Source organism: Anas platyrhynchos, chromosome 5, assembly GCF_047663525.1.
Source record: "Anas platyrhynchos isolate ZD024472 breed Pekin duck chromosome 5, IASCAAS_PekinDuck_T2T, whole genome shotgun sequence".
Classification (NCBI taxonomy): Eukaryota; Metazoa; Chordata; class Aves; order Anseriformes; family Anatidae; genus Anas; species Anas platyrhynchos.
In genome coordinates this window covers 40,715,914-40,725,000 of record NC_092591.1, presented here as the reverse complement: position 1 = coordinate 40,725,000, position 9,087 = coordinate 40,715,914, and the positions used below count along the sequence as shown (strand labels likewise).

At 39.3% G+C, this 9,087-nt stretch overlaps 1 protein-coding gene across 7 annotated transcripts in view; it reads right to left on the bottom strand.

The window, feature by feature from the left end:
• MEIS2 (Meis homeobox 2) overlaps positions 1-9,087 on the bottom strand; it is a 171,265-nt gene that overhangs the window by 7,165 nt on the left and 155,013 nt on the right. The window lies entirely within an intron of this gene.

The window sequence follows — 9,087 nt, the reverse complement described above, 5'->3', positions numbered from 1 at the left end:
TCACCAGCACAGCAGCAATAAGTGCTGGCCCAGAAAGACTTCTGCTCTTCTGCAACTCCTGCAGTTGGAGCCTGTAAAGGCTGGGGTCGCCGCGAGGTCAGTGCCAGCTGGGGGCGACCTCTGCGGCCGACTGGGGACACCCAGCGCACGGCACCCGCCGGCCGTAAACCCAGGCACCTCTCAACTCGTTAGGAACAGCGAGCCGCAGGTACATGTGGTTAATATTAGGCCCAAAATAACTTTTCTGCACCCCCCTTCCCTCTCTCAGATCAGGCCCCGTAGCTGCGCTGGGTGCTGAGGCTTTTGAATGCCGGGGAAGGCAGTTAGTTGGCTGCGGAGCCTGGATTTAATTTCACTGGTAATCCAAAAATAAGTGCTTGCATATTTCTTGTTATCTTAATGCACAACAACCTACATTGGCACAAACTAAGGCAAATTAATTTCAGCAAAATAATTTTCAAAAGTACTTTTTCGCACCGTTTCTTTCAAAACAGGGCAATTTTCTATCACTCACAAGCCACGCTTGTTTTTGTCCTCCTTCTTTGTGTTTGAGAACACTCCGGAGCTTTTGCGCAGGTTTTGTGTGCTATTTCACAGTTCAGACTTTAGGCTGGTGACCCTTAAGGAGTGCTAATGAAGTTGAATACTAGTGTTTAATCCTCTTCAGAAATACTAACATGCCCATCATCCAAAACAGCCTCCAATAATTGCCATTGGGCCCGATCCAAAGCCCAGCCAAGTCTTTCAGTCAGGAACTGAAAACTAAGTTCATCTGCTCATTTAGTAAATTGCTGGCCTTTCTATAGCATAAACTCCACAAGCCCTTTTGTTGTGCTCTCCTCCCGCCCCCCTGCCGAAATTCCGCCGCAGATAATGAAGGATGGTACACCTTCGCTTGCCTCTCCCGTAATCACAGTTGTGGAAATTTCATTAGACAGATGCATAAATGCTACAAGTAACACTAAAGCACTCTTTTGCATCTCTCTGTTTACATCCTAAAGATGTTCTTTATTCTTTAAGAAAAGTATAATTCAGTTGTCAGAAATGTCATCCTGCCTCAGAATTAGTCATGACTTCAGGTATTAAAATAAAAACTCAGACACAGTCGACGTACTTGTTTATTCCCTTCTGACTGCAGCGCGGGAAGGCAGTTCTTACCTTAGCATTGTGATTTCTAGACATGTTTCCGTCCTTAAAGACAAAGGTCTCTGATAGGACTTAATTTGCTTAGCTGCTTTCCAGTAACGTTACTACACTGACCAAATGGAGCCTGACCTGAACCTTCTCTAGCCAGTGTGCCTTTTATCAGCTAAAGTTAAGGCCAATAGAGATTAACAGGAAAGCCTGATAAGGCTGTTTTCTCTTCTCCTATGAGCTTCTAATGGTGTATACAGATGGCAAGGTTTTAAAGAATGGAATGAATGCTTATTTAGGTCTGTAAAAAATCACAGACAACAGACACTGCCTCCCCCTCCCCACACACACACTTTTCATCTTACTAACCTGTTTTCTTCAGTCAGACCACTCTTCACGGAAACCAAATTGTTTTTTATTTTATTTTATTTTATTTTATTTTATTTTATTTTATTTTATTTTATTTTATTTTATTTTATTTTATTTTATTTTATTTTATTTTATTTTATTTTATTTTATTTTATTTTAACGCCAACCACTTTTATTATTTACATCTGGTAGTCCCCTTATTTATGTCCCTTTCCACTTCCCTGCAAACACACCCTCAGTCACAGGGCTGCTAAGCATTATGGGCCTTGGCTCTCAGCGGGAGAACTCGACACTGTCTTCAAACAAATAATTAAGGGGAAGGTTAAAGGTTCACCCAGAGGTCATATCTTTGGATACTCCTCAGAAAGTTTACATTAGTAAGAAATGGGTGCCCTCTGAAGTGTTTTTTCAATGGGTTTGTACGACAAGGCAGAACATTAAGAAAATTCTATGTCCTGAAAGGTTTCAGTTGGCAACTGCTTTATGGTCATGAGCGGGCAAATTTGGATACTCTGCTCTGGTCCTGCACATTTGACAACCACCATGGCATAAGTCTTTTGGATATTGAAATACTGAAAATCTGGGATATTGAAAAAAACTTGTCCAACTATTTACTTCCCTTGTTCTGTTCCCCTGATACGAATAATGGCAGCTTTTCAGGGTGAAGTCTATAAAGAGACATTTCTTTTGGAAATTTTTGCACTAATTATTTTGGAAATGGGAATTAAAGCCCTAATATTGAGTCCCCCAATCTTTATTTTGCTACAGAGAAAAATGGTAGTAAAAATGATCACATTCATCCAGCACTTTTTTCCAAACAACAAAAAAAAGCACTTTGCTTTGATTTATGATTTCACTGTATCTCCATTTTCCTGTTGTGCATGTGAATAACTGCAGGTGCAAATGATGGCCTCTAGACCAACACCACTTTGAAGAGAAGATACTCCGTCGTATTCTCGGAAAGATATAGGGGCACAGGGGCATTAGGCATCCAGATCATTTTGAAATTCCATTCCTGTGGTTTCTCTGAAAAATCCTGGCCAGCAATGGCATCAATTATATCCACCAGTGGGTATGTCTGAAAAATTGTACTTGGAATTATTTATTTGCAAAATTGCAGGTGCAAACAGACATACATTTCAGGTCAAGATAAAACGGGATCCTAGAGTCATAGCAGTAACTACATCACATAACGCATCAGCACAATTGGTAGACAAGGGCACAGAATGCAGTGTTTGTGGATTATTATGTGTCCTTTATACTGCCCCATAAATATGCACAGTGCATAATAGAGACATAGAAACCACAATCCCTCAATCCCAGCCCTAGTCTTTACTTTTTTTTTTTTTTTTTTTTTTTTTTTTTTTTTTTTAATCCTTCAGAGAGTCATCTCTAGGGCCAAAGTAAAGCAAAATACAGCCTTCTGCACAGCACTTCAGTTGGTGTATTGCAAAAACACTGTGATGTTATTTTGGCACAAACGCCTTCAAAAGGCACTAAAAGATAGGTAAAAAAAAAGTAGAATGCCAGTGCCACTATTTCCAGCATTACTCGGAACCCTATAAAAGAAGAATTCACAGCTCTGCTCCTGACACTAATTACCTGCCTGGTTCATACCCTTCACCCAGAGGCCAAAGATTGAATCGCCTGAAAAGATGAGTAAAATCTATCAACAAGACATGGATTTCTTTGTTACTCTTCTGTTAATAGTAATTCCTATAATTTGGATGATAACAGCGTTTAGAGGACCCAATGAAGCTCAGTTGTACTTCACCCCATGCTGCACAAACACACTGTCCAAGAGAACTCACAGTCTGAACAGATTTCTAGGCAAAGCTTGGGGGAGAGGAGACGCCTTCTCCCTGTTTGCAAAGGGGAACTGAGACAGACGGAGATTAAGTGACAAGGCCAAAGTCATACAAGAGATCTTTGGCAGAGCCACACTCCCAACATAGATTTCCTCAGTCCTCTTTCAGCGCTTAGTACAATCTGCTATCCATATGCTATCTTTCCTTTGTTCCCCCAGATTAGCAGTCAGGCACACTGGCAGGGGAGTACGGAGAGAGTTCCCATTGCCACTGTTTGTGCCTTACCTGCTGTGTAGATAAAGAGGGGTCATCAGCCTCTGGGGCTGAGTCGATACCTTCACAAACTCTACATTCATGTGGTATTTGGTCCTCATTCCAGAATGATAAATGAGGTATGTAATGTTGAGAAATACATGTCATTGACATAGTACTTTTAATGAAAATCTCACTTCCAGCATTTTGCAAGTGACAGATTACCAACCCCCTTTATTCGAACAATAGCCATTTGAAATGAAAGTTTTGTGCTTTTTTTTTTTTTTTTTTTTAATTGCTACCTAAAGCAGCCATATATATTTTCTATAGCAAAAGTCTGTCTTTCTTGCACAAGTAGTTCTGGTAACTTCAGTGGGACAATTTACAAAAGCACAGCCAACAAAATTTGGCTCAAAATGCACAACAATATGGACTTTCAAAAGAAGTAATTTCATTTTTTATCCAGCAAAAAACAGTAGAGCAGTAAAGGTACACTAGTGAATATGCAGTGTAGTCTGGTGATTCGGTAGCCCTAGTCCTAATTGGTTTCTACCATTGCTAATTAGCATGACAATATAATCTAAATATATGCATTTAATTACATCTCTTCAAATAGAGCCTCGGTTTTCTTTGTCCAAAATAAACATGTATTCTGTATTTTATAGGAAGTTCCTTAATTAGTCTTCTTTATATATTTATCATATTTTATCTCAAGTCCTATCAAATGATGTTAAACTCACATTTACATAATACATTTAATATTTATAATAAGTAACATTCAGATAAAATTGCAGAGAAATATGTCTGCAAGTGCAAAAGAGAACAAACAGCAAATAGAGATCTCTTAGTCTGCTCGTTCGTGTCTGGCACATTCAAAAATAATTTTGTCATTGTTTTTACTGTCTTTTTGTACATAGAGTGAGTTTCAAAACACAAAGACTACTCTGTACATGAATCTAAGTAAGAGTAATTTTTAAAATGAACTGTTAGTGACTGTACTGATTGGAAATCAGAATTAGAAATATCTCCAGCTTTACTCTATGGTTGTCATGGAAAAATCACTTTAAGTATGTAGGGTCACAAAAATCTTGTTTCAGGAGATTGAATAGCATGAAAACTTATGAAATTACAATTCATCTCCAAGTTGGAGTCTAACCTGAACTCAAACAGAGAGTTCTAATTCCTATCACTTGACTATAGATCTCATGTCTACTGTGAGATGAACTGGTACAAAACTGAATCAGTCTCCTATAGAAGAGTAGACTGCTCCTTATGAGAAACTGAGGAACAACATGGGCCAACAAGTACAGCTCAAAACTTTTAAATATCAGTCCTCTATTTTCACTTAAAATATCCACCCCAGAAAATGAGGTGTTAAAATACTGGATTTATTTAACAAATCAGCCACTGCATTAAATGGGTTCTCAACTCTGTGAATAACTGAGAAACAAATTTGTGAGATAAATTCAGTGTCAGTTCTCTTAAAGGATTAATGACGAGGAAAGTTTTGCCTCAGTTCAGATTTTAGCCCACGAAGACATTTCTGCTCATTCGCTTGAAAATATACAAATACTGAGTGAATATTGTCACAGGCTTAGTCATAGCAATAATATAAATAACAGTAACAACAATAATATAGGGTTAAAATTATTTATGCACAAAACTTTTAGGTACCCAGAGGAACAGTCTAACAAGATTTTTCAAAAACCTTACAAATCTAGATGAGACGCTCAAATTTTATTAAGCCTAGGTAAGTGGGAGCTAAACTTGATGAATAAATTGGGTTTAAGCACCTGCTTCAATCTGCTGAGTAAGAGCCTAAAATTCATTCTAATAAATAATTCAAATGTTTTCACCTTTGCTGAGAAATCTTTGCCAAAAATGGTAGCTCAGTATTTGGACTGTGAACATGTTGGTGTTTAGCCCAAGAGTATACTACATTGATCCCTTGTTGCCCAAGAATGCCTTAATTTGGAAGGGAAAATAAGCAATGGAATATTATATTTAAGTCACAAAAAATGTTTTCTTAAGTAACCTAGAAAATTACTTTTTTTTTTTTTTACTTTTTTTTTTTTTCCCCCCCCCGGTCTGAAAGAACTATTTTAGAAATCTTGAGTTCAGAGCATCTGAACGAATGTATTATAAAAGACTAATTTTCAGAAACATTTTATCAATATACTCCATCTCCTTTGTACCAATCTTTGTTGGTCATCCAAACTTTTATCTGAGCAAGTACAATCTAGTTATCTTACTTAACTGTTCTCTCCGATATGTATTCTAAACTGACAGAAATAGGTTTAGGTGTCCTTTTGTACATGTGTGTACAAAAATGGTTGAAAAAGCCCTTGTTCATGTTTCACTGAATCTGTGCTGCACCTGGTTACCAACACTTATTTGCAGCGTTCCTTACAGAAAAGTAAAAAAAGCTGTTAGTCACCTGGAAATGAGCCATCTAAAGAAAGCTTCCTTACACCCCAAATACTGAGATATGGAGACACTTCCATGACTAGGAAAGAGGGAGGGACAGGCAGGTTAATTCCCTGACAAGACTTCACGTCGTTTTGGTTAGCCTTGTTAGAGAAGGGGGCTTGTGGGCTGTTTAAACTGACTTTCTTAAGCTAATTTTGGTATCTCACATCTCTCATAGGTGTGATTCAGAAGACCTAAGTCAGCATCCACAGTTGGTGGAGGGAAGGCTCTAGATGACAGCGAGCATCTAAGCTGGGTGCCTAACAGCTCAAGGCAGGCACTAACAGCCCCATAGACCTCTGCCACATCTTGTATGTTTATGTTGGATCTTCTAAAAATACGTTATGCCACCAGGAGTTGCCAATTTCTGAAAACCATAGATTTGCCCATCCTGTACCTGTGAGACTGTCTTAAAAAATTGAAATTTAAACAGCATTCTTCTTAGTATTTACATTCCAGGTTTTTGAGTCATTGTATCACATTTTTAAATTGCTCTCCTCAGTCACAAAATCTAGAAACTTACTTGGAAAGATTCTCACATAACTGCTGTCTCCTGAAGTTGGGGCCTTGAGTTAACATGAAATAACTTGAGCCTTGTGATAAAATCATGAGAATTGGCAACGGGGACAGCTATTTACCTCAGAGAAAATATGTTTCTTTAAACACATGACTCTTAGTTACTGGGTTACCTTTTCAGATCACAGGAAAATGACTTGGCTTCTGCCAAGGCTCTGGTGCGTTTCACACCAGATCACACACCCTGGGCAGCCATGCTCACACGTGCTCCAAGGACTGTGCAGGGCAACACTCATTGCTGCCCAAAGGTGCCCTGGCAGGGATGCACCGCCTTGCCATGCAGACTCACAGTGGGGTGCAGCTATAGGGCTCCCTGGTGCTCCCCGCCACCGTGAGAGACATCAGACCTGCCAACACCCCACAGCCTTGCCACCACCTCAGCACTGTGTGGCCGGAGCACTGCTTCAAGGGTGGGCTGGGGCACCACGGCCACTAGTGGTGGTGCCTCTGCCATGGGGCATGGCAGCCTCCCCTCTGCCCCAAGGGCAAGGTGGCAGTGCTCTGTTTTCAGTTGGTGCAAGTGCGTGAGGCCAGGGGGATTGCATGGCCCTGGACAGTACGTAGGCCGTGAGAGGTGGGAAGTGAGTTTGGTAGGTGAGGGTAGTGAAGAACCATGCCACACCTGCACATGCAAAAGGATAGGCACACTTTTCCTTACAAGCTTTCAGAAAAGCTCAACTTTGGTGGAAGAGTATCCTTTTTTATGCCCCTTAGATTTCTGGCTGGTAAACAAGGGCCACTCTGTGAGTGAAGCCACACCTACAGCCATGCAGCAGTCTGGCAGGCCCTCATTTCCCAAGCAATGCCTGTTACTCTTCCAGTGTGCCATCAGATTATTCATATATGGCTATTTATCATGCACCGTAAAAATGATCTTTTAAAGATACTTGAAAGGAAGGGAGGAGACAAACAGACATACTTCCTTAGCTATTCATATCTTACAGATAAAATGCAAAGTCAATAGACATAAGCTGTAGTATGTAACCTCATCCTGTACTTGATTTATTGCAGATGGGAATCAACTAGAAACTGAATCACTTTGAAATTTTTACTACTGACATTAAAATTCCAGGTTTGTATACATACATCTTGTGGAGATGCTAAATACAATTTTAGCTAATTTGGCATGTGCTTTGACTTGCTGGCACTTAGACGTCCATGTTAAAGGTGGATAACAAACCTGCTATAAAATCTTAAGTAACTCATGCATTTAAAGATGTGTTAGTTTATTATATTAAACTCATAGGACAAGATTTTTAAAACTGATGACAGTCCAGCAGTCTTGAAAACATAATTAGCTTATTCAGCTTCTTACATGGGAGTTGAGGTCTCTCATTTTAGCCAACTTTTTCAAAAAGAATTGTGTAGTTTTACAATATCACGTTGAAGCATTGAAGTAACATACACATCTTTTTAACTGTTTCATACTGAGTTTTTTAGCCAACTCTAAATTAACCTGAAAAGGAGAGTTGTCAACAAATTTAGCATCTGTTTAACTTCCCTGATCAAATTAGATCAAGGTATTAATTCTGCTTTTCAGTGGAAACTACCTAAGTAGCAACCTGCCAAAAATACATAAAGGTGTTTAGCAATTATGTACTGGGTATGTTTGAAGAGATCAAGGTGCACTCACATGTCCTGTGCTATGGATATCTCTGATTAGCTTGTCATCTTCTCTGAAGAAGATGTAGCCCAACTCTCCTATACTATGTAACAGGCCAGCTGTTAGCTGTCTGTCAAGCACCTAAAGTGGACAAGTAGTCCAGGAGCAAAAATGTCACTCCTTTGATCTGGCAAGGAGCAGCTGCTGATTTATAGAGTAGGACTTTGTTCTTCCGTTCTATTTTACTTTCTTTCCTAAGGCAGAACCACAAAATCCAGCAGAAAAAAAAAAAGTGCCGTTCTCTGCAACATCAACAAGCTCTGACAACTGCAACAGGGTTTTTCTTGGCCCTAACAAAGCTCTCAGGCATCTCCTTTGACGCTCACCTTTTTTTTTTTTTTTTTTCCTTCTTCTTTTTGCAATGCGGTAGTTATTGTTTAATTCAGCTTCTGTAAATGGAATGGACTGTGGCCAGCAAGCCTGGGGCATAAACACACCTGTATGAAAGAAGCCTTATTGTAGCAACCATCTACAACCAACCTGCACATGCACTACCAGTTCGTGAGTTCAGAAGGAATGTTCCATTTTCCCTGACAGTAAATTTTGCCTTAAGATAACAAATTTTTTTGTACCCACTGTCCTGTCTTGACCATGAAGCTTGTACACTTTTTCATTGTTATTAAAATCTGAAGATAAAAAAAATATGTATTTTTCTATCTGTCAACCAGTGGACCTAAGGAAATTGCATCCGAAGAGCCCTTTTTAAAAAAATCACAGACAAAATAGATTTATAGAAATACAGTGCTGAGAGTTTGAGAACTACTGATCCCAAAGATACCCTTTCTGTTTCAGAGACAGTAATGCAATTGTAGCCAC